General features: G+C 48.4%; 1 protein-coding gene across 7 annotated transcripts in view; it reads right to left on the bottom strand.

Annotated features, from left to right (window-relative positions):
- Positions 1-25,220, bottom strand: part of C1H19orf44 (chromosome 1 C19orf44 homolog) — a 497,340-nt gene that overhangs the window by 96,426 nt on the left and 375,694 nt on the right. For 2 of the 7 annotated variants that reach the window (XM_077252986.1, XM_077252959.1), the window contains exon 1: positions 8,799-9,026. The exons of 1 other annotated variant lie outside the window; for it this stretch is intronic. The gene's annotated coding sequence lies outside the window, so the exon portion shown is untranslated. Of the gene's footprint in view, positions 1-8,798; positions 9,028-9,063; positions 9,370-25,220 lie in introns of those variants that run through there. 4 more of the 7 variants (XM_077252950.1, XM_077252997.1, XM_077252976.1 and 1 more) reach the window with 4 other exon arrangements.

The following is a 25,220-nucleotide window of genomic DNA, read 5'->3' as shown; positions in this document are numbered from 1 at the left end:
CCCCTGGGCTGAAGTACCACTCCCCCTGTCTCTGCAGATCGGGTGAAAATGGAGTTAACCCTTTCACCCGATCTGCAGGGACGCGATCTTTCCATGACGCCACATAGGCGTCATGGGTCGGATTGGCACGGGTTTTCATGACGCCTACGTGGCGTCAAAGGTCGGGAAGGGGTTAACTAGTTAATAGCGGCGGGTGAATCGCGATTTCAGCCGCCGCTATTGCGGGCACATGTCAGCTGTTCAAAACAGCTGACATGTCCCGGCTTTGATGCGGGCTCACCGCGGAGCCCTGCATCAAAGCAGGGGAGCTGACCTCGGACGTACTATCCCGTCCGAGTTCAGTAAGGGGTTAAACACTCCAAAGACTCCTGTAAAGCACCAGAAGGGTTAATAAACTTCTTGAATGTGGTTTTGAGCACCTTGAGGCGTGCAGTTTTTAGAAGGTGTCACTTTGGGTATTTTCTATCATATACACCCCTCAAAGTGACTTCAAATGTGATGTGGTCCCTTAAAAAAAAAATTGTTTTGTAAAAATGTGAAATCGCTGGTCAACTTTTAACCCTTATAACTCCCCAATGAAAAAAAAAAAATGTTGGTTCCAAAATTGTGCTGATGTAAAGTAGCCATGTGGGAAATGTTACTTATTAAGTATTTTGTGTGACATATCTCTGATTTAACCCCTTAATCCCGTATGACGTACTATCCCGTCAAGGTGACCTGGGACTTAATTCCGGGTGACGGGATAGTACGTCATACGCGATCGGCCGCGCTCACGGGGGGAGCGCGGCCGAGTGTCAGCTGCCTATCGCAGCTGACATCCGGCACTATGTGCCAGGAGCGGTCACGGACCGCCCCCGGCACATTAACCCCCGGCACACCGCGATCAAACATGATCATAGTGTACCGGCGGTATAGGGAAGCATCGCGCAGGGAGGGGGCTCCCTGCGGGCTTCCCTGAGACCCCCGGAGCAACGCGATGTGATCGCGTTGCTCCGAGGGTCTCCTACCTCCTTCCTCCCTGCAGGTCCCGGATCCAAGATGGCCGCGGCATCCGGGTCCTGCAGGGAGAAAGGTGGCTTACCGAGCGCCTGCTCAGAGCAGACGCTGGTAAGCCTGCACCGATGTAAGTGAGATCGGTGATCTGACAGAGTGCTGTGCACACTATCAGATCATCGATCTGTGATGTCCCCCCCTGGGACAAAGTAAAAAAAAAAAAAAAAAAAAAAAAATTCCTAAATAAATAATGAAAAAAAATATATATATTATTCCCATAAATACATTTCTTTATCTAAATAAAAAAAACAAAACAATAAAAGTACACATATTTAGTATCGCCGCGTCCGTAACGACCCAACCTATAAAACTGCCCCACTAGTTAACCCCTTCAGTAAACACCGTAAGGAAAAAAAAAAAAAAAAAAAGAGGCAAAAAACAACGCTTTATTACCATACCGCCTAACAAAAAGTGGAATAACACGCGATCAAAAAGACTGATATAAATAATCATGGCACCGCTGAAAACGTCATCTTGTCCCGCAAAAAACAAGCCGCCATACAGCATCATCAGCTAAAAAATAAAAAAAAGTTATAGTCCTGAGAATAAAGCGATACTAAAATAATTATTTTTTCTATAAAATAGTTTTTATCGTATAAAAGCGCCAAAACATAAAAAAATGATATAAATGAGATATCGCTGTAATCGTACTGACCCGTCGAATAAAACTGCTTTATCAATTTTACCAAACACGGAACGGTATAAACGCCTCTCCCAAAAGAAATTCACGAATAGCAGGTTTTTGGTCATTCTGCCTCACAAAAATCGGAATAAAAAGTGATCAAAAATGGTCACGTGTCCGAAAATGTTACCAATAAAAACGTCAACTCGTCCCGCAAAAAACAAGACCTCACATGACTCTGTGGAGCAAAATGTGGAAAAATTATAGGTCTCAAAATGTGGAGACGCAAAAACTTTTTTGCTATAAAAAGCGTCTTTTAGTGTGTGACAGCTGCCAATCATAAAAATCCGATATAAAAAACGCTATAAAAGTAAATCAAACCCTCCTTCATCACCCCCTTAGTTAGGGAAAAATAATAAAATGAAAAAAATGTATTTATTTCCATTTTCCCATTAGGGCTAGGGTTAGGGTTAGGGCTAGAGTTAGGGTTGGGGCTAGAGTTAGGGTTGGGGCTAGAGTTAGGGTTAGGGCTAGGGTTGGAGGTAAAGTTAGGGTTAGGGTTGGGGCTAAAGTTAGGGTTAGGGTTTGAATTACATTTACGGTTTGGATTAGGGTTGGGATTAGAATTATGGGTGTGTCAGGGCTAGGGGTGTGGTTAGGGTTACCGTTGGGATTAGGGTTTCAGGTAGAATTGGGGAGTTTCCACTGTCCAGGCACATCAGGGGCTCTCCAAACGCGACATGGCGTCCAATCTCAATTCCAGCCAATTCTGCGTTGAAAAAGTAAAACAGTGCTCCTTCCCTTCCGATCTCTCCCGTGCGCCCAAAAAGGGGTTTACCCCAACATATGGGTTATCAGCGTACTCGGGACAAATTGAACAACAACTTCTGGGGTCCAAGTTCTCTTGTTATCCTTGGGAAAATTAAAAATTTGGGGGGCTAAAAATCGTTTTTGTGAGAAAAAAAGATGTTTTATTTTCACGGCTCTGCGTTATAAACTGTAGTGAAACACTTGGGGGATCAAAGTTCTCACAACACATCTAGATAAGTTCCTTGGGAGGTCTAGTTTCCAATATGGGGTCACTTGTGGGGGGTTTGTACTGTTTGGGTACATCAGGGGCTCTGCAAATGCAACGTGACGGCTGCTGACCAATCCATTTAAGTCTGCATTCCAAATGGCACTCCTTCCCTTCTGAGCTCTGTCATGCGCCCAAACAGTGGTTCCCCCCCACATATGGGGTATCAGAGTACTCAGGACAAATTGGACAACAAGTTTTGGGGTCTAATTTATCCTGTTACCCTTGTGAAAATACAAAACTGGGGGCTAAAAAATCATTTTTGTGAAAAAAAAATATATATATATTTTCACGGCTCTGCATTATAATCTGTAGTGAAACTTGGGGGTTCAAAGCTCTCAAAACACATCTAGATAAGTTCCTTAGGGGGTCTACTTTCCAAAATGGTGTCACTTGTGGGGGGTTTCAATGTTTAGGCACATCAGGGGCTCTCCAAACGCAACATGGCGTCCCATCTCAATTCCAGTCAATTTTGCATTGAAAAGTCAAATGGCGCTCCTTCCCTGCCAAGCTCTGCCATGCGCCCAAACAATGGTTTACACCCACATATGGGGTATCAGCATACTCAGGACAAATTGCACAACATTTTTTGGGGTCCAATTTCTTCTCTTACCCTTGGGAAAATAAAAAATTGGAGGCGAAAAGATAATTTTTGTGAAAAAATATGATTTTTTATTTTTACGGCTCTGCATTATAAACTTCTGTGAAGCACTTGGTGGGTCAAAGTGCTCACCACACATCTAGATAAGTTCCTTAGGGGGTCTACTTTCTAAAATGGTGTCACTTGTAGGGGGTTTCAGTGTTTAGGCACATCAGGGGCTCTCCAAACGCAACATGGCGTCCCATCTCAATTCCAGTCAATTTTGCATTGAAAAGTCAAATGGCGCTCCTTTCCTTCCGAGCTCTGCCATGCGCTCAAACAGTGGTTTACCCCCACATATGGGGTATCAGCGTACTCAGGACAAATTGTACAACAACTTTGGGGGTCCATTTTCTCCTGTTACCCTTGGTAAAATAAAACAAATTGGAGCTGAAATAAATTTTGTGTGAAAAAAAGTTAAATGTTCATTTTTATTTAAACATTCCAAAAATTCCTGTGAAACACCTGAAGGGTTAATAAACTTCTTGAATGTGGTTTTGAGCACCTTGAGGGGTGCAGTTTTTAGAATGGTGTCACACTTGGGTATTTTCTATCATATAGACCCCTCAAAATGACTTCAAATGAGATGTGGTCCCTAAAAAAAAAAATGGTGTTGTAAAAATGAGAAATTGCTGGTCAACTTTTAACCCTTATAACTCCGTCACAAAAAAAAATTTTGGTTCCAAAATTGTGCTGATGTAAAGTAGACATGTGGGAAATGTTACTTATTAAGTATTTTGCGTGACATAGGTCTGTGATTTAAGGGCATAAAAATTCAAAGTTGGAAAATTGCGATATTTTCAAAATTTTCGCCAAATTTCCATTTTTTTCACAAATAAACTCAAGTTATATCGAATAAATTTTACCACTAACATGAAGTACAATATGTCATGAGAAAACAATGTCAGAATCACCAAGATCCGTCAAAGCGTTCCAGAGTTATAGCCTCATAAAGGGACAGTGGTCAGAATTGTAAAAATTGGCCCGGTCATTAACGTGCAAACCACCCTCGGGGCTTAAGGGGTTAAGGGCATAAAAATTCAAAGTTGGAAAATTGCGAAATTTTCCAAATTTTCGCCAATTTCCGGTTTTTTTTCACAAATAAACGCAAGTCATAGCAAAGAAATTTTACCACTTACATTAAGTACAATATGTCACGAGAAAACAATGTGAGAATCACCAGGATCCATGGAAGCATTCCAGAGTTGTAACCTCATAAAGAGACAGTGGTCAGAATTTTAAAAATTGGCCCGGTCATTAACATGCAAACCACCCTTGGGGTAGAGGGGTTAATTGCCAAGTAGGAAAAATCCACTGGAATTATATGTTGTTTCCTGTGGCTATTGAATTAAAATGCAATAACGGGTGATCATAAGATCGTAGCTACAGCAAAATGGTATCAATAAAGACATCAGCTCGGCACGCAAAAAATAAGCCCTCACCATGCTCCAGATTACATAAAATGGAGACACGAGAGGTAACGGAAAAAAGTGAATTTTTCTTTGGATTTTTTTTTTTCCACCTTTAAAAAAAGAACCTAGACATGTTTGGTACCTACAAACTCATAATGGTTGGGAAAATCATAATGGCAGGTCAGTTATAGCATTTGGTGAACATTGTAAAAAAAAAATAATCCAAAAATCAGTTGTGAAATTGCACTTTGTTTGCAATTTCACCACATTTGGAATTTTTTTTCCGTTTTCCAGCACATGATATGGTAAAATCAATGGTGTTGTTCAAAAGTACAACTCGTACCGTCAAAAAACAAGCCCTCACATGGTCATATTGACAAAAAAAAAAAAAGTTATGGCTCTGGGAAGAAGGGGAGTGAAAAACAAATGCAAAAAACGAAAAAGGGTTGCGGCGTACAGGGCTGTGGAGTCGGTAAGCCAAACCTCCGACTCCTCAATTTCCATTATACCGACTCCACATCCCTGCTTTCAATCTCAAGCGTTTCTCAGGGTACAGCTAAGTAAATGTTTCACATCATGATGCTTCACAGTCTATGAAGAGGGGATGATGGATAGAGCAAGTACGTGCTGAATTATACTCCAGAAAGAAACTGAAACTGGTAGCAGAGCTAATAACATGAAGAGCACCAGATCCAGGGACAGACACACTTGTGCAGCCGATGCAGCTGCACCGGGACCCGAAGGTGGAGGGGGGACCCAGCAGGGCAGCTAATAATGAGAGCAATCTTGCCTGTTTCTCCAGCTCTGGGGGGGCAATCTTGCCTGTCTCTCCACCTCTCTGCCCTCATGTGCAGCAGGTGGAGCAGCGCTGCAGGGATATGTCTCCTGTCCATGGTTTGTCTGACACAGGCATGCAGCTGGATGATCTCTGAGTATGCCTGTATCAGAGAGAAAGCTGCCGGCGACAATGATGCTGCGGCTGCGAGAAACGTGCGGACAGGCGAGTGGTGTTTGTGCTTTTTTTTTCCCTCTCAATACACTGGGGGGGGGGGGGAAGTGATGTAGAGGGCAATGATGGAGGTGGTGGGGGAGAGGGTAGTGATGTAGAGGGCAATGGAGGAGGTGGTGGGGGAGAGGGCAGTGATGTAGAGGGCAATGATGGAGGTGGTGGGGGAGAGGGCAATGAGGGATGCGGCGGATTGGGATGGGAGTAAAGGGGACAAAAATGACAGGGGAGGGGAGGAGGACATTAGATATGGATGTAAAATTAATTGTGTGATGTAGGAGGGTGCTAAGCCCCTGATAGCATCGCAATGACTTGTAAGATGAAGAAGGATGCTATCAGGGACTTAAAATTTATTGGGGAGAGGAAAAGGAGGGGGTAAGTTGCATAGGACATTTCATAATGAATTGAAAGGTGGGAGAAGATGTTGTCAGTGACTTGAAATGAATTGGGAGGTGGCAGAGGATGCTCAGTACCTTATAAGGTTTTCTCCCACTCCCAAATTCATTATAATGCCAACAAGAACTTAATGGAGTGAATGGTTGGACACAGGACAGGGACTATGTGCACACGTTCAGGATTTGCATGAGAAAATTCTGCTGCACATACTAATGTGTTGGCAGGAAGAAAGTTGAGTAAAACACTTTTTTTTTTTTTTTTTATAATTTCCCCTGCTCATTAGTATGGGCGAAATAAGCAGCAAGAATTTACATTATGCAGGTTTTAATCTATTGCAAATCTGCAAGGAAAAAATAAGCAGCGTGTGCATGAGACTTCAGGGATCTCATTCAATTCGCTTGTGCAGTAAAACTTTGCATATGTTCCGTGTGCACATAGCCTTAAAGGTAATTAGGGAGAGTCAGAGACTGAATAATGTATATTACTGGAAGTCAGAGATTATAGTTAATGGGGGGAACAGTGCTGCTTATCACTCAGCCTGCACATCCCTACACACGTTACACCCAGCCTACACTAATATATATATATATATATATATATATATATTATACTCAGCCTACACATTCCCTATACTCAGGTTACACATTATAATACGCATATTTATTATACATCGTATTTACTATCCACGTTGATTTACTATATCTGAGCATACTGACTTGCACATATCCTACTTCCTCTTCATCATATTCACTAACCACATTATTGTCACATATTAACTATACATATTCCATCCATTCTACATATTTACTATACATTAGCATAGTCACTGTACGTATCCCATTTACTATACACCATATTTATATATTGACCATACATACAGGGCCGTATTTGCCACTAGGCACTTGAGGGCACGTGACTAGGGCGGGACAATGCAGGGGCGGCACCTGAGCAAGGTTTGATTGTTTTTTGTTTTTTTTACAAGTCCTGGGCCACCTCCCGACCGACACTCACCCTGCTCCAGCGATGCCTGTCTCGGCGTCTGCAGCTCGTCCTGAATGAGCGGTCACGTGGTACCGCTCATTAAGGTCATGAATATGCGTATATTCATGACCTTAATGAGCGATATCACGTGACAGCTCATGCAGGAAGAAGGTGCTGCGCCGGGAGTCGGGCCAGAGGGATGCCGGTGCGGCCGCGCGGTGTGGGACAGGTGAGTATGAGGGACGGGGGATGGGGGTATGAAGGAGGACAGTAAGCCACGCCATGCAAGATGGGAGCAGGAGCGGGGGGGTGGAGAGATAAGCCATGCATACAGGGGGAATATGAGCCATGCATACGGGGGGGGGGGGGGAATATGAGCCATGCATACAGGGGGGGGGGAAATATGAGCCATGCACACGGGGGGGGGGGGAAATATGAGCCATGCACACGGGGGGGGCGGAATATGAGCCATGCATACAGTGGGGGGGGGGGAAATATGAGCCATGCATACAGGGGGGGAATATGAGCCATGCATTCGGGGGGGGGAATATGAGCCATGACAGGAGGGTGGAATATGAGCCATGCATACAGGAGGGGGGGATATGAGCCATGCATACAGGAGAGGGGGGGGTCATTATACAGTATTGTAGAGAATACGGAAAGCTAGCACTCAATCACTGTGGTTTATGGTGCCAGTGAACGGGACACAGGGTCCCACCAATCATAAAGTTAAAGTAATCACTGCACTCGTATAGTTGAAGTTGCATATATCAAAAGTTTATTTGACTTGACAAAAAAGATTTCTTGGCGAATTTTAACGTTTCGGCCAGCCCGTGGCCTTGATCACAAAGTCGCCTGATGCAAATCTGCTGTTTGGAGTAAGGACACTGTGTGACTGGTGAGTCAGATAGAGGGACGCAGTTGTGTGCCCGACAAAATAATATGGTGTAAATGTTAGCCAGTGCACTATATCCGTAGTTCCGGTCGGAAAAATGGCTGTCATGCATATAGGATCAAGAGTACAGATCAGGCTGTGTGGTTCCTGTTTCTTCTGGACTGCCACAAGGGGAACAAGGGAAGATAGTGCTGTTCCGCATATGGAATCAGGGGCACTGGTTATGTTGAATGCTCCCCGTGTGGAATGGTATATCACAGGTGGAGCCAGGGATAATGTCAATCTATGTCTCCTCTTATCCTGTATGGGAAACAAGCGTTGGTGGCCAAGTGGAGGGAGCCTACCCACTGCCTTGACACAGGATTGTGTCGGCTCCCTCCACTTGGCCACGCGCGCCGCAAACTTTTTACCTCCTTCCCTTCTTCAAAAGTTGGGCGGTATAGTACCGCATTTGCCAGATCGCAGCAAGTGCCGCAAATCCCATAGAGAATGAATGAGGCCGAACGCAGTGTTGCTGTAAGTGATCCGTTACGCGGCAGATGCAGAAAAACTGCCAGATCTGCTGAAAAAGGCGACTTTCACATCAGCGATTCTTGCCAAAGTCACTGCCGATAGTGTCATACTCACCAAAGGGGGAGGCAGCGCTAAAAGTGCCTAGGGAAGCAGAAACTCTAAATACGGCCCTGCATACATATTATTACATTTCCTATATATTTACCTCAGATAAAATGTAACCAAACGCTAGAATAAATTCCTTCTCACGCTCGGTGTCTGGAAAGCCCGTAGTTCTGACCCGAGCAGCGGACACCCGCGGTTACCTGCAGACCGACACTAGATTCCCGCACGACGCCATGCTGTCAGCTACCATGGTAACCGGCGCAGCCGCAGTCAACCGCCACACATCTATTGGACAAGGCTATTGCTTTTTGTTTACTATGCAAGCCTCGTTTTCATACGGTAGGTGTGGCTTTCTCAGTGCCCACCTGTTGAGGTTGGCAAGATGCTGATCTGTGGAGGGCAAGTGCTCACATCTCACCAGGCACACCGATATTGCTAGGTGAAACACACAGACTGATTAGAATGATAGCTTGTACAATGGAGTGGCTCCTGTGAGGGGATGATGTCACCGGAAGAGGCGGGGTCTCCAGTGCTGCCGGCCTGATAGCAGGAAGCACGGCGGTGTGCTGAGGCGGCGGTGTGTGGAGCTAATGTATTGAGGCCCTCAGTAGCCGCTCCACTGTACACGGCTCGGGAGGCGACTAGCACGGAGCAGCTGGGGCCAGGTCCTCACAGGAGCGCCTCCGTGTACATCACTGACAGGGCCAGGTCCTCACAGGAGCGCCTCCGTGTACATCACTGACAGGGCCAGGTCCTCACAGGAGCGCCTCCGTGTACATCACTGACGGGGCCAGGTCCTCACAGGAGCGCCTCCGTGTACATCACTGACAGGGCCAGGTCCTCACAGGAGCGCCTCCGTGTACATCACTGACGGCGAAGTCCTCACAGGAGCGCCTCCGTGTACATCACTGACAGGGCGAGGTCCTCACAGGAGCGCCTCCGTGTACATCACTGACAGGGCGAGGTCCTCACAGGAGCGCCTCCGTGTACATCACTGACAGGGCGAGGTCCTCACAGGAGCGCCTCCGTGTACATCACTGACAGGGCGAGGTCCTCACAGGAGCGCCTCCGTGTACATCACTGACAGGGCGAGGTCCTCACAGGAGCGCCTCTGTGTACATCACTGACAGGGCGAGGTCCTCACAGGAGCGCCTCCGTGTACATCACTGACGGGGCGAGGTCCTCACAGGAGCGCCTCCGTGTACATCACTGACGGGGCCAGGTCCTCACAGGAGCGCCTCCGTGTACATCACTGACAGGGCCAGGTCCTCACAGGAGCGCCTCCGTGTACATCACTGACAGGGCCAGGTCCTCACAGGAGCGCCTCCGTGTACATCACTGACAGGGCGAAGTCCTCACAGGAGCGCCTCCGTGTACATCACTGACCGGGCGAAGTCCTCACAGGAGCGCCTCCGTGTACATCACTGACAGGGCCAGGTCCTCACAGGAGCGCCTCCGTGTACATCACTGACAGGGCCAGGTCCTCACGGGAGCGCCTCCGTGTACATCACTGACAGGGCGAGGTCCTCCCAGGAGCGCCTCCGTGTACATCACTGACAGGGCGAGGTCCTCACAGGAGCGCCTCCGAGTACATCACTGACAGGGCCAGGTCCTCACAGGAGCGCCTCCGTGTACATCACTGACGGGGCCAGGTCCTCACAGGAGCGCCTCCGTGTACATCACTGACGGGGCCAGGTCCTCACAGGAGCGCCTCCGTGTACATCACTGACGGGGCCAGGTCCTCACAGGAGCGCCTCCGTGTACATCACTGACAGGGCCAGGTCCTCACAGGAGCGCCTCCGTGTACATCACTGACAGGGCGAGGTCCTCACAGGAGCGCCTCCGTGTACATCACTGACAGGGCGAGGTCCTCACAGGAGCGACTCCGTGTACATCACTGACAGGGCCAGGTCCTCACAGGAGCGCCTCCGTGTACATCACTGACAGGGCCAGGTCCTCACAGGAGCGCCTCCGTGTACATCACTGACAGGGCCAGGTCCTCACAGGAGCGCCTCCGTGTACATCACTGACAGGGCCAGGTCCTCACAGGAGCGCCTCCGTGTACATCACTGACAGGGCCAGGTCCTCACAGGAGCGCCTCCGTGTACATCACTGACAGGGCCAGGTCCTCACAGGAGCTCCTCCGTGTACATCACTGACGGGGCCAGGTCCTCACAGGAGCGCCTCCGTGTACATCACTGACGGGGCCAGGTCCTCACAGGAGCGCCTCCGTGTACATCACTGACGGGGCCAGGTCCTCACAGGAGCTCCTCCGTGTACATCACTGACGGGGCCAGGTCCTCACAGGAGCGCCTCCGTGTACATCACTGACAGGGCCAGGTCCTCACAGGAGCGCCTCCGTGTACGTCACTGACAGGGCGAGGTCCTCACAGGAGCGCCTCCGTGTACATCACTGACAGGGCGAAGTCCTCACAGGAGCGCCTCCGTGTACATCACTGACAGGGCGAGGTCCTCACAGGAGCGCCTCCGTGTACATCACTGACAGGGCGAGGTCCTCACAGGAGCGCCTCCGTGTACATCACTGACAGGGCCAGGTCCTCACAGGAGCGCCTCCGAGTACATCACTGACAGGGCGAGGTCCTCACAGGAGCGCCTCCGTGTACATCACTGACAGGGCGAGGTCCTCACAGGAGCGCCTCCGAGTACATCACTGACAGGGCCAGGTCCTCACAGGAGCGCCTCCGTGTACATCACTGACAGGGCGAGGTCCTCACAGGAGCGACTCCGTGTACATCACTGACAGGGCCAGGTCCTCACAGGAGCGCCTCCGTGTACATCACTGACAGGGCCAGGTCCTCACAGGAGCGCCTCCGTGTACATCACTGACAGGGCCAGGTCCTCACAGGAGCGCCTCCGTGTACATCAAGGACAGGGCGAGGTCCTCACAGGAGCGCCTCCGTGTACATCACTGACAGGGCCAGGTCCTCACAGGAGCGCCTCCGTGTACATCACTGACAGGGCGAGGTCCTCACAGGAGCGCCTCCGTGTACATCACTGACAGGGCCAGGTCCTCACAGGAGCGCCTCCGTGTACATCACTGACAGGGCGAGGTCCTCACAGGAGTGCCTCCGTGTACATCACTGACAGGGCCAGGTCCTCACAGGAGCGCCTCCGTGTACATCACTGACAGGGCCAGGTCCTCACAGGAGCGCCTCCGTGTACATCACTGACAGGGCCAGGTCCTCACAGGAGCGCCTCCGTGTACATCACTGACAGGGCCAGGTCCTCACAGGAGCGCCTCCGTGTACATCACTGACAGGGCCAGGTCCTCACAGGAGCGCCTCCGTGTACATCACTGACAGGGCCAGGTCCTCACAGGAGCGCCTCCGTGTACATCACTGACAGGGCCAGGTCCTCACAGGAGCGCCTCCGTGTACATCACTGACAGGGCCAGGTCCTCACAGGAGCGCCTCCGTGTACATCACTGACAGGACCAGGTCCTCACAGGAGCGCCTCCGTGTACATCACTGACAGGGCCAGGTCCTCACAGGAGCGCCTCCGTGTACATCACTGACAGGGCCAGGTCCTCACAGGAGCGCCTCCGTGTACATCACTGACAGGGCGAGGTCCTCACAGGAGCGCCTCCGTGTACATCACTGACAGGGCCAGGTCCTCACAGGAGCGCCTCCGTGTACATCACTGACAGGGCCAGGTCCTCACAGGAGCGCCTCCGTGTACATCACTGACAGGGCCAGGTCCTCACAGGAGCACCTCCGTGTACATCACTGACAGGGCCAGGTCCTCACAGGAGCACCTCCGTGTACATCACTGACAGGGCCAGGTCCTCACAGGAGCGCCTCCGTGTACATCACTGACAGGGCCAGGTCCTCACAGGAGCACCTCCGTGTACATCACTGACGGGTGAGCCTGGAGGTGCTTCCAGGAGCGGCTATACACTCCATGCTTGTGGCCTCAGCTGTGGTTTTTTTTTTCAGGGAATTGCTCAAGTTTTGAATGGAGCAAACATCGCCATCCATAAATCTTTTTACACAGTTACATTGTTTATGTATTTCTCTGGCAAAATTATTTTTTTCCTGATTAACCAAAAAGTTTACAGTTAGTGCTGATAGTTTGGCCAGAATGTGGCTTTTGCTGTCCGCAGCACCGACATATTTGCTAAGCCCATTCCTATTTAAGCCATAGACTCCGCACCACTTGTACAGAGAGCATTCATGCAGATTGTACATAGCATAGCACAAAAGAAAAAAGATGACCTAGCTACAATCGGTACTTCCAAATACTATTCTCCCTATAATTTACGGAATCATATTTAAAAAAATATAATTTTATTAGCAATTATTAATATACCATTTTTTGTCTTTAGTGGGTAGGCACAAATGGACCTGAAAGCACAGGATTAGTTATACTCAAATAAGGAGCCAAATTTCATAACAAGAGCAACATATTTAGAGCGTACAAGGAATTTTTTTTCCCTGAGAACAAGTGGTTTGTATAGAGCTCCAGAAATAGATGCAGTTAGTGCTTGTATAATTCAATGTATATGAAACAGGCAGGCAAATGCCAGAAGGGCCGGTGGCAGTTGTGGGCCGCTCGCCAGCGCCGACTCACCCCCGCCAGCGCTGCCGCATTCAACTATACCGGCGTCTATGACGCCAGTACACTTGAATGCAATGATGGAGGAGAGCGCGTCCGCTGTCACTCCCTCTCCCATCATTCCCCCCTCTGACACTGCGGGTGCGCATATCATCACGCACCTGCTGTGTGACGGGCGGGCAGACTGCAGCTGCTGAGACCGGAGCCGGGAGCAGCGCAGGGCACGAGGAGAGTGGTTTTTTTTGTTTTTTTTTAAATGTATCAATGAGTGATAACTGGATTGTGGGGCTATGGGGGGGCTGCATTACATTCTATGGGGGCTGCACTGCATTACATTCTATGGGGGCTGCGCTGCATTACATTCTATGAGGGCTGTGCTGCATTACATTCTATGGTGGCTGCACTGCATTACATTCTATGGGGGCTGTACTGCATTACATTCTATGGGGGCTGTGCTCCATTACATTCTATGGGGGGGCTGTATTACATTCTATGGGGGCTGTATTATATTCTATGGGGGCTGGCTGCATTGCATTCTATGGGGGACTATTACATTCTATGGGGGCTACATTATATTCTATGGGGGCTGTATTATATTCTATGGGGAGGTGGGCTGTAGTACATTCTATGGGGGGGCTGTATTACTCTATGGAGGGGCTACATTATATTCTATGGGGGGCTACCATATATTATATATGCGGGGGCTGCATTATACTATATGAGGGGCTGCATTATATTCTCTGGGGAGTTACATTATACTCAGGGCTACAATATATTCTGTGGGGTGGCATCATTATACTATATGTGGGCTGCATTATACTGTATCAAAGACTATGAGGAATACATTATACTATATGAAGAACTATGGGGTGCATTATACTATGGGTAGTGAATTGTACTACATGGATGACAATGGCAGGGCATTATACTATATGGAGCACTATGAGGAATGTATTATACTATTTGGAGGACTGAGGAGTGCATTCTATATGGAGGACTGTGGCAGTACATTATACTATATGGAGGACTATGAGGAGTGTATTATACTTTATGGAGGACTATGGGGAGTGTATTATACTATATGGAGGACTGAGGAATGTATTATACTATATGGAGGACTGAGGAATGTATTATACTATATGGAGGACTGAGGAGTGTTGTGAACTCTGTTTTCGGGCTCCCTCTTGTGGTCACTGGTGGTTTTGTGTGACTTTTGCTGTGGGCTCCCCCTGGTGGCTTTGTTTGTTATCCTGCTGGTCTCTGGCTATCAGCTGGTTCGTTATCCTCTGGGAGGTTCCTATATAGCTCTGTTTTACTTCCACTTGTGGCCGGCTGTCGATGTAATCAGTGCTACTCAGATTCCTTCTGACTACCTTGCTCCCAGTCCATCCAGGATAAGCTAAGTTTTGTTTGCTCATTTATTGATCAGCAGTGTTTATCATGTTTTCTGTTCCAGCTTGCTAAAATGTAATTCCCTCGCTTGCTGGTTGCTCTAGTGGGCTGAGTTTCTCCCCACACACCGTTAGTTGGTGTGTGGGTTCTTGAAATCTCAGGATGGAGATTTTGTAAGGGTTTTTTATTGATCGCATAGACCCCTGCTCTATTTTCTGCTTTCTAGTACTAGTGGGCCTCTTTTGCTGAATCTGATTTCATCCCTATGTATGTGCCTTCTTCTTACTTCACTGTTAATATTTGTTGGGGGCTTCTATATCTTTGGGGATTATTTCTCTGGAGGCAAGCGAGGTCTTTCTTTCTCTTTAAGGGTAGCTAGTTCCTCAGGCTGGCTCGAGACGTCTAAGAATTTTTTAGGCACGTTCACCGGCTACCTCTAGTTGTTTTGGATAGGTTCAGATTTGCGATCAGTCCAGTTACCATCTCCCTAGAGCTCGTCCTTAGTTTAATCACTTGCTGATCTATTTGTGATCCTCCGCCACTAGGGATCATAACAGAGGAGTGTATTATACTATATGGAGGACTGAGGAGTGTATTATACTATATGGAGGACTGAGGAGTGTATTATACTATATGGAGGACTGAGGAGTGTATTATACTATATGGAGGACTGAGGTGCACATTATAATATATGGAGGACTATGGGGTGTATTATACTAAACAAGTAAAATTCTGCCTATTCATCGAGTGATTGGATTGTATATGTGGGAACAGAAATCCTTGTTCTCAGCAGCACATCGCCGGTGTAAACTGTAGTTGTGCTGCTGATAACATGATACTGTAGGGGGACAGAATCATCTAATTGTGATTGTTCTGTCCCCATCATTCTTTCTCAGTCGGTGTAAAGAGGCCGGGAAACAAGCGAACAACTTCAGTATTGTCGATCACACTCGTTTAGCGGCCTGAGATCAGCACATGTATATACAGCAGAAATGTTTCGCAGGGAGATGAGGCAAGAATGATGACAGTTGTAGCACCCAATGCCTGGGAATATCGCTAACTGTCGGTATTCCAGGTTTTCCAAGTCACCTTGTGAATGATTTTGCCCTTTGTTAAGATGGAGTTTGCTGTTTACTTACCTGTGTTTCTGCCAAATCTGGGATCAACTGGTGAACTAGTTTCTGGACTTACCCGTGTTCATGTCACACCTGGAATGAACTTGACTTGTTCTGGACTTCCCTGTGTTTACTTCATACCTGGATTTGACTCTTTCTGCACCGACAGTGTTTGGATCTGCACCACGTCACCTGTCACACTCACCTTTTGATCACCTTGCTGAGGACACTGCCTTAGGGCAGTCTCACACGTCCAGATAATTCCGGTACCGGAAACAATCGGTACCGGAATTATCCGTGTCCGTGTGCCCCTACGTTTCTGGTGTACATCAGTGTGGCACACTTGCGGCACAAGTGTGCTGCCCGTGTGCCCACTGGGTACCACACGCACCGTGCTGGGTACCACACGTACCATCATCTGGTGCTGAATCCGCGATTCATATCTTCTCTGCAGCAGCGTTTGCTGCATAGAAGATATGAATAATAGTGTTTAAAAGAAAGATCTATCTGTCAAGTGTGCGCCCCCCGCCCCCCCACCCCCTGTGCGCCCCCCCACCCCCTGTGCGCCCCCGCCCCCTGTGCGCCCCCCCGCTGTTCTGAAAATACTCACCCGCTTCCCTCGTTGGCTGTCACTGCTTCCTGTCCTGGCCGCACCTTCTACTGTATGCGGTCACGTGGGGCCGCTCATTTACAGTCATGAATAGGCGGCTCCACCCCTATTCATGACTCTAATCGGCGGCCCCACGTGACCGCATACAGTACAAGGTGCGGCCAGGACAGGAAGCAGCGACAGCCAACGAGGGAAGCGGGTGAGTATTTTCAGAACAGCGGGGGAGCGCACAGGGGGTGGGAGGGCGGGGGACAGATAGATCTTTCTTTTGAACACTATTATTCATATCGTCTATGCAGCAAATGCTGCTGCAGGGAAGATATGAATGGCGGCTTCAGCACCAGTGGGGGGGACAGCGCTTACTGTAGCGCTGTCTCCTGCACGGCACAGGGACTGCACACGGAGACCGTCCGTGTGTGGTACGTGTTTTACACGGACCCATTGACTTTAATGGGTCCGTGTAATACGTGCGCTCCCACGAACACTGACATGTCTCCGTGTTTGGCACACGAAGACACGGTCCGCAAAAAATCAATGACATCTGCACAGATGCATTGATTTTAATGGGTCTACGTGTGTCAGTGTCTCCGGTACGTGAGGAAACTGTCACCTCACGTACCGGAGCCACTGACGTGTGAAACCGGCCTTAAGAACTCTGCAGATTTGCTGTATATGTTTCAAGGACTTGTTTTCATTCCAGGACACTGTGGGTTATCAGTATATTGTTTTGGGTGTTATTGCTGTTGTACAAATACACTATTTGCACTAAAGAAACCCATCTCTGTCTGTTCATTGCCCCATGCTATCAGAATCCTTGAGTTCCTACAATAGTATTACAGGATACTTCAGCCTAAAAAGGATTCTGCTGGGGCAATGACAGAGACACGGGTAGACAAGATGTTTGCTATGATTAACTCCTTGCAGCAGGAGATGGCGGCTGTACAAAAGGCTAACCACAAAGCGCAGGTGTTTGGTCAGGCTCTCCAAGATTTACGTACCTTGGTAGAAGCTCAGGTTACACCACCTGTTCAGCATACACCACCTGTTCAGCATACACCACCCACCAGTATGCCTAAATTGCCTCCTTTCCGTTTTAACGGTGACCGAAGTCAATCCCGCGGGTTTGTTAATCAATGCATATTATTTTTTGATGTACATGCCTCCTATCAGTCTGATAGATCTAAGGTACTATGTATTATTATGTTGTTGACATCACAGGAACTGGCTTGGGCAAATCCTATGGTTGAAAGTCGCGATGTCCGTCTAAATAATTTGGATGATTTTCTGGCAGCTATGGCGCAAATGTTTGATCCCAATCGCCGTGCCTCCGCTGAAAAATCCTTGCTTTCCTTACGCCAGGGGAAACGTTCAGTCATAGAATATATTACTGAATTTAAGAGGTTAGTAGTGGATACCAACTGGGATAACAATGCTTTATTGCCAATTTTTAGGAAAGGGTTGTCCAGTACAATCAAGGATGAGCTAGCTCGCTCAGAGTCTCAACAGGAGTTTGAGTTATTTTTACAACACTGTGTGCGTATTGATATCCGCCTAACTGAACGCAGACAAGAGAAATGGGCGGCTTTAAATCGCATCACTAATTTTACTCTTCCGTCTTGGGAAACTACCAGCAAGAACCCGCGGGAAGCTGAGGAGGTGCCTATGCAAGTGGAGTCACTACAAAAACGTGAGAGTAACGAACGCCGTGAATATCGGTTTCGTGAGCGGTTATGTTTTTACTGCGGTCAATCGGATCATTTCCTTATTAATTGTCCTAAATGTCCGAGGCAACCTAACAAAGTGTTGGCGGCAGTAGGGGATTATGACGATATCGACACTGAGTCAGAAGTTTCGGAGACCAGTTTACATATAGATGCTGTGGTTCCCCTAACAGTGATGTCGACTTCCCCTAAAGATCAAGGGGAGAAATACTCACATTGTTCTCTTCCTATTCAGATTCTGTGGGAGGGACAGTGGATACCAAGTTCTGCTATGATAGACTCTGGAGAAGGTGGAAATTTCATGGATTCTTCTTTTGCCAGGGAACATGGAATTAAGACACAACTAAGAGCCTCACCAGTCACCATGGAAACGGTGGATGGTTCTCCATTAGCTTCCGGGCCAGTAGACCGGGAGACGGTGCTTCTGAAGTGTAAGATGGAACCAGACCATCAGGAAACCCTGTCATTTATGTTAATATCTTCTCATTTTCCTGTAATTTTAGGAATTCCCTGGTTACGGTCACAGATTCCAAACATCAATTGGGAAACCAAGGAGATATCCTTCCTTCCGAAGTGTGGCCCTACCATCAGCCCAACGGTAATGGCTCCAGTTACCCAGAATTTGGAGGAAACAAAACAGGTATCTACTCTCCCTCTGGTTTACCAGGAAATCTCGGACATTTGTGACAAGAGGAAGGCAGACCAACTCCCTCCACATAGACCATATGACTGCCCCATAGAGCTGCTTCTTGGGGCAGCGATTCCTTTCGGCCATGTTTACCCGTTGGCAGCTCCAGAATTAAAGACATTACGAGAGTACATAGATGAGAATTTAGCCAAGGGGTTTATCCGACCATCTTCTTCACCAGCGGGAGCCCCCATATTCTTTGTAAAGAAGAAAGATGGCACTCTAAGACCTTGTATTGACTACCGGGAGCTAAACAAGGTAACCATTCGTAACAGGTTCCCATTGCCGTTAATTCCTGAATTGTTGGAGAGTTCGCCAAGCTAAAATATTCACCAAATTAGATCTTCGCGGGGCATATAATTTACTCCGTATACGTCCCAGAGACGAATGGAAGACAGCTTTCAGATGTCGGTATGGACATTTTGAATATTTAGTGATGCCATTCGGACTCTGTAACGCTCCTGCTGCTTTCCAACACTTAACCAACGATATTTTCAGGGATTTACTGGATCATTATGTAGACAGAAAATAGCAAAATCTATACTAAATGTGTAAATTCAGCAGATATATCCACCAATTGATACAAGATAAACAGCAGAAATGGACTAAAACGTAACTTTTACTCGTATTAAATAGATAAAAGTAAAAACAATGTCACCCAAAGTGTTATAAAAAATGGGGTAGGGTCCCACCATGAGACCTAGCAAAAACCCCAATTAGGATTCAAAACAACTCCGCCTGCATTGGTACTTGCGGAGTGAACGCTGACCAAAGTATGGTTCAAGCCACAACTACCAAAATCATTTACACATGAGTGGCAGGGCCATACTCCATACAGATGGTTACATGCAAGAAAATTATCACTATTTTTTTAAAAAAATGCAGCAGAGGTATTGCTAGTGATTAACACAGTAGAACGGTAAAGGAACAATCTCACCGGTTTCAAGATGAAAGGGCAGGAGCACCGGAAAGCCTCTGGTCAGGGAGTAATCCAGATCTTGATAAATAGGGACGACAATACCCTGTCATTCCCTATGGGGCTACAAATAAACTATCCCCAGAGCTCCCGCCCTTACAAGGGCAGTCCACAGCTACCCCTGCAATAACATGCCCTGCACTCTCCCTGTAGTCAGTCCCAACGCGTTTCCTCCAAGCCAATCATCAGGGGACCTGCTTGTGCAGAGAGATGAGTGCCTACGTGCTCAAAAAGGGAGACAAATGGTGCTGCCACCCCCTATGCTGTCTTGCAGTGGGAGCAATCCTCTCACAACAAACCGGAGACAAAGGTTTGCTGCACCCGTGTGCCTTCTTTTCTCGCAGGTTATCATCTGCTGAACTGAACTATGACATTGCAGATAAGGAACTTTTGGCAATCATTTCCGCCTTTCAGGAATGGAGACACCATTTGCAGGGAGCAACTCAACAGGTAGTAGTGCCCACAGATCACCGTAACTTGGAATTCCTTAAGTCCGCCAGATGTCTTTCTCCTTGACAAGCTAGGTGGAGTTTGTTCTTGAACCAGTTTGATTTTATCATCTCGTACCGCCCAGGTTCACGTAATGGGAAAGCCGATGTGCAGCGCCCCAGAGTCCTGGTCGTTGCAGTAACGTCGGTCTTCCACAAGGGGGATTGATGTTACGTCTGATGGTACTAAAGGAGTTCACCTTGCCAGGTATCACAGTCACACACTACACTTTACACTCCAGTCCACCAGGGGGAGCAAAGCTTCTATCTACTAGGGCACTCCTCACACACGGGTAAAACTGGTGGGTTGGATAGGAAGTTAGGCAGAAAGAAGCAGACTGGGCTTCGACCAGACAACATCGAGGGAGAAGCAGCCTGGGTTTGACCCAGAGAGGTCCTGTCAGGGGTGGGATCCTGACAGAGGTCTAGCAAGAGATAGAACATTACGGAGCTGCGCCTGCACTTCATTGCGGCAGCATCCTAAGAAAAGACACGAAGCAAAGTATATTGTATTGTATATTGTGGAGAGTGAGAACCGAAGTCACAGCACAAGGAGATAACACCAGGAGGAGTCCTGCCCCGAGGTCGGCAGCCTCCTTCCGAGGCGCGTAGCCGGTGGCCGGAACACCAAGGGAGTACTGACTCTACGCATTACTCCAAACAACGACAGGACAGTCACTTCCAAGTTGGCTGCCCAACCTAAATACCTAAGAAGACACGGAGGCAATTGTGGGAGAGGGGCGTCTCTAGGGTCCCTATAAATTAACTCCAGGCCTACCCCGTCATACAGGTTGTCCTATCCATATCATCTGGGGGACAGAGAGAGAGAACATCAGAAATATCTACGAAGGTTGTGAGGACTTTCCCGTGGTGCTCAGCAGGGAGGTACTACAACACACAGGCGCTAGTAGGAAGGCTACTGATTTCCTCCTGGCTAAGGGAACTCTGGATGTGCCTTCGGACCGGCCGGACTCAGCCAGCCCTGTGAGCGGTACTCTGGACTGCGGACGCTGGAGTCTTCAGTAAAAGGTAAAGAGACTGCAACCTGTGTCCTCGTTATTCATCGCGCCTTACAACGACCACTATCATCATCCACACACTTTGGGAAGCCCTGGGGACATACTTCACCTGTGGCAAGGTATAACATCTGGCTGCTATTCCATCACCCCAGCGGACCCCCAGCAGCGTTGGTCACCCTTACCGAATACCACAGCTGGCGTCACGAACACCGTACAAACTTCCACCTTTAATTGGGCGCCCCTCAGCAGGGCCACGGACCGGGTCGAGCCACCGTGACATCCCCAGAACCGAGACCGAGGGACCCGGTGCCGAGTACCCCATTGCCCTGTGCCTGGGGGCGATCCAGATGCACTATCCTGAATCCACACGATGGACTCCGTGCCTGGGACCCTGTCTAAGACCATCTTATCTGATGCCAATTTCATAGGAGTACTCCAGGACCGGGACTTGTGGGAGGAGATCAAGCTGGCCTATGATGGTGACGTATTTCTTGCTGCCCCTCCTGACAATGTGAATCTTGTCTTTCAGAATGGTGTATGGCTTAAAGATAGCTGTATTTATGTCCCTGAGGCTGTGAGACTTCGAATTCTCAAATTGGTCCATGACTCCGTATTGGCTGGTCATCGGGGGGTACAGAAGACGCAGGAATTTTTAAGTTGTTTTTTCTGGTGGCCTACCTGCTTGAAGGATGTGAATGACTATGTCCGCTCTTGTGATGTTTGTACCCGGTACAAAGTTCCTCGAGTTTCACCTACTGGCCTTCTTAAGCCACTACCCGTACCATCTCGCCCTTGGGGGTCTATTTCGATGGACTTTATTGTGGAGTTACCCACCTCTGGCGGTAAAAATACTATTTTGGTGGTAGTGGACCGTTTAACGAAGGCTGCTCATTTTATTCCTTGCACCGGTCTTCCCTCAGCTACAGAGACAGTGGATCTGGTTATCCAGAACGTTTTCCGGCTGCATGGGGTACCAGATGAGATCATCTCTGACCAGGGAATACAATTTACCTCTAGGTTTTGGAAAGGATTTTGTTCTGCGCTCCACATTAATGTTTGCTTGTCTTCTGCATACCACCCTCAGACCAACGGACAGACCGAACGGACCAATCAAACCTTGGAGCAATATCTACGCTGTTACGTCAGTCATTTGCAGGATGATTGGCTGAAGCTACTTCCGTTAGCGGAATTTTCGTATAACAGCTCACAGAGCTGTTACACGAAGGTAACGCCTTTTTCTCTAGTAGCCTTCCACGACAGCCACCAGGAGGTTGTCTCCATACCCTAATGGGGGACAGGAAGCACGAGAGGTTAAAAGCCCCTCCCACCTCCTATTAACCAGTGTCTTTCCTGTCCCCCATGGGGCATGGAGAGGTTTCTGGTGCGCTGCAGCGGCGGCTCTGAGCAGTGTACCTGTATTTCTAAAGATGCCGGGCACTAATGGTCGGGTCCCTCGGGGCTTCCTCCTGCGCTGTGACTCCCGTCTCCCTTGTGATTCTGGGACCGCGTTCCCGGTCCTCCTGCGTCCTCTTGCGGGGACAAAGCTGGCCGGTGTGTGCCCATCCCGGAGGCCTCCCTGAGCTCTCTGGCGTCTCTCCCTCCTGACGCACGCTGTTCGGCGACCCGGAAGTCGGGTGATCCTCCACTTCCGGGTCGGCGCTCCTGCACAGGAGCGATACAGGCCAGAACTATGGATCACCGAACGGCGTGCGAGGCACGCTGCATCCTCGCACGCCTGCCTGGGACTACGGAGGGGGAGGGGCGGCGAAATGCCTCGCGCTGGTGCAGGCTTATTTTCTATATAAGCTGCGAAGACGTCTCAGGTAAGCTGCTGTAAGCATGGATTCGTCTTGCCCTGCAGCTGCAGAGCCCAGCGCTCCTCAAGCCCTAGTAAGTGTGGCAGAGATGGGTCCCATTCAAAGGTAGTACCTTATACACCTTCTTACACCGCTTCCTCTCTCTTTGCAGGCAGTGAAGTCTGGCTCTAAAAACATTACCAAACGCAAATGTGCTACCTGTAATGTAAAAATGCCGCTAGATTGGGAGAAAAAGCTGTGCCAGCCTTGTACAGATAAGATTGTCCGGGCGGAACACCCTTCATTAATTGAGGAGATCCGCTCCCTGGTTAGGCAGGAGGTTCAGACCTCTCTGGCCACGCTCGCCCCACCTCCACCGCCGCCACCATCCTCACCTGGTCCATCACTCCCCAAAAAGAGGAAAATCCAGGAGTATTCTGAGTCAGAGTCTGAAGGGTCTTATACGTCTTCTTCAGTCAAATGGGAGGATGTGTTTCCCCATAAATCTGCGGAAATTAGAAAATATCTTTTTTCCTCTGAATACATTGAGGAATTGGTATCTGCAGTGAGGAATACGATGGGCTAAAAGAGGAATCAGTTCCTCAGTCTATACAGGACGAACTTTTTGGTATACATACTGAAAAACATCCTGGGTTTCCCGTCCATAAAAGCATAATAGACATGATCAATAATGAATGGGAATTGCCTGAGAAGCGTCTAACAACTCCTCCAGACTTTAAACATCGGTTTCCTCTTGATGAGGGCGCAATAAAATGGAACATCCCAAAAATTGATGTTCAGGTGGCTAGAGTGTCTAAAAAAACGGCTTTGCCGTTCGAGGACTCCTCCCAGTTGAAAGACCCCTTAGATAGAAAGATTGAGAGCCTTCTCAAAAAATCCTGGGAGACGTCTACCTCAGCCCTCAGATTCAACATCGCATCCACCTGTGTGGCCCGCTCCCTCTTCCGCTGGATAGATGAGCTAGAAAACGTTCTGGACTCCCTGCCTATTTTGCACAGAGCGACTGGTTTCCTCGCAGACGCCTCACTGGAATCTATCCGGGTGGCAGCCAGGTCCTTGGTCCAGACAAATTCAGCCAGAAGAGCTCTCTGGTTAAAAATGTGGAGCGGAGATGTCACTTCCAAAATAAAACTATGTTCCATTCCCTATAAAGGTGACTGTGTTTGGGCCCTCATTAGATGACATCTTAGAGAAAGCCACAGACAGAAAGAAAACTCTTCCTGAACAGAGGCCTCCCAGGAAGCATTTTTTTCGAGCCTCCCAGTCCCAGCCCTCCCAGGGTAGAGGAAAAGGAAAAACCGGGAGGTGGAGTTATGCTAAGGGGAAGCCTAAAAACATCCTTATTCCCCAGCAAGCTCAACAAGAAAAGCAATGACTCCGATCTGGTGGGGGGGAGGCTTTCGAACTTCGCTCACAGTTGGCAGAATATCTCCAACAGCCCCTGGGTGGTCAGTGTTATACAACAGGGGCTTCTGATAGAGTTCGATGCACCTCCCCCCAGGATCGTAAGAGTCACCTCCCCGTCATCTCGGGAGACTCAGAAACTGATGATGGCTGGAATTCAGGACTTGCTAGACTCGAGAACTATCTCCCCGGTCCCGGTGAACGAGCAAGGGAAAGGGCACTATTCCCGTATCTTCATAATAAAAAAGCCTTCCGGGCAATCTCGGATTATAATTTATCTGAAAGCTCTCAACAAAGTTATAACTTACCGCAAGTTCAAGATGGAGTCAGTAAAAACAGCCATCCCTCTAATAGCTCCTCAATCATATATGGCAACAATAGACCTCAAGGATGCCTATTTCCATATTCCAATGCATCCTCGTCACAGAAAATATTTAAGATTTGCGGTCCAATTCAATCAAAAAATCTTACATTTCCAAAACAATGTTCTCCCCTTCGGGATCTCCTCAGCCCCAAGGGTGTTTTCCAGAGTCATGGCGGAAGCAGTAGCCCATATCAGGAGCCAAGACATCGCTATAGTGCCGTACTTGGACGACCTTCTAATAATTGGTCCTTCCGCCGAAATTCTCAATCAGAGAATTTCCAAAACTCTGAACATTTTACAGGATTTGGGTTGGATACCAAATCTAAAAAAGTCTCAACTGTCACCATCGAAAG

This window comes from Ranitomeya variabilis, chromosome 1 (assembly GCF_051348905.1).
Source record: "Ranitomeya variabilis isolate aRanVar5 chromosome 1, aRanVar5.hap1, whole genome shotgun sequence".
Classification (NCBI taxonomy): Eukaryota; Metazoa; Chordata; class Amphibia; order Anura; family Dendrobatidae; genus Ranitomeya; species Ranitomeya variabilis.
This window is presented reverse-complemented; position numbering and strand designations above follow the sequence as displayed.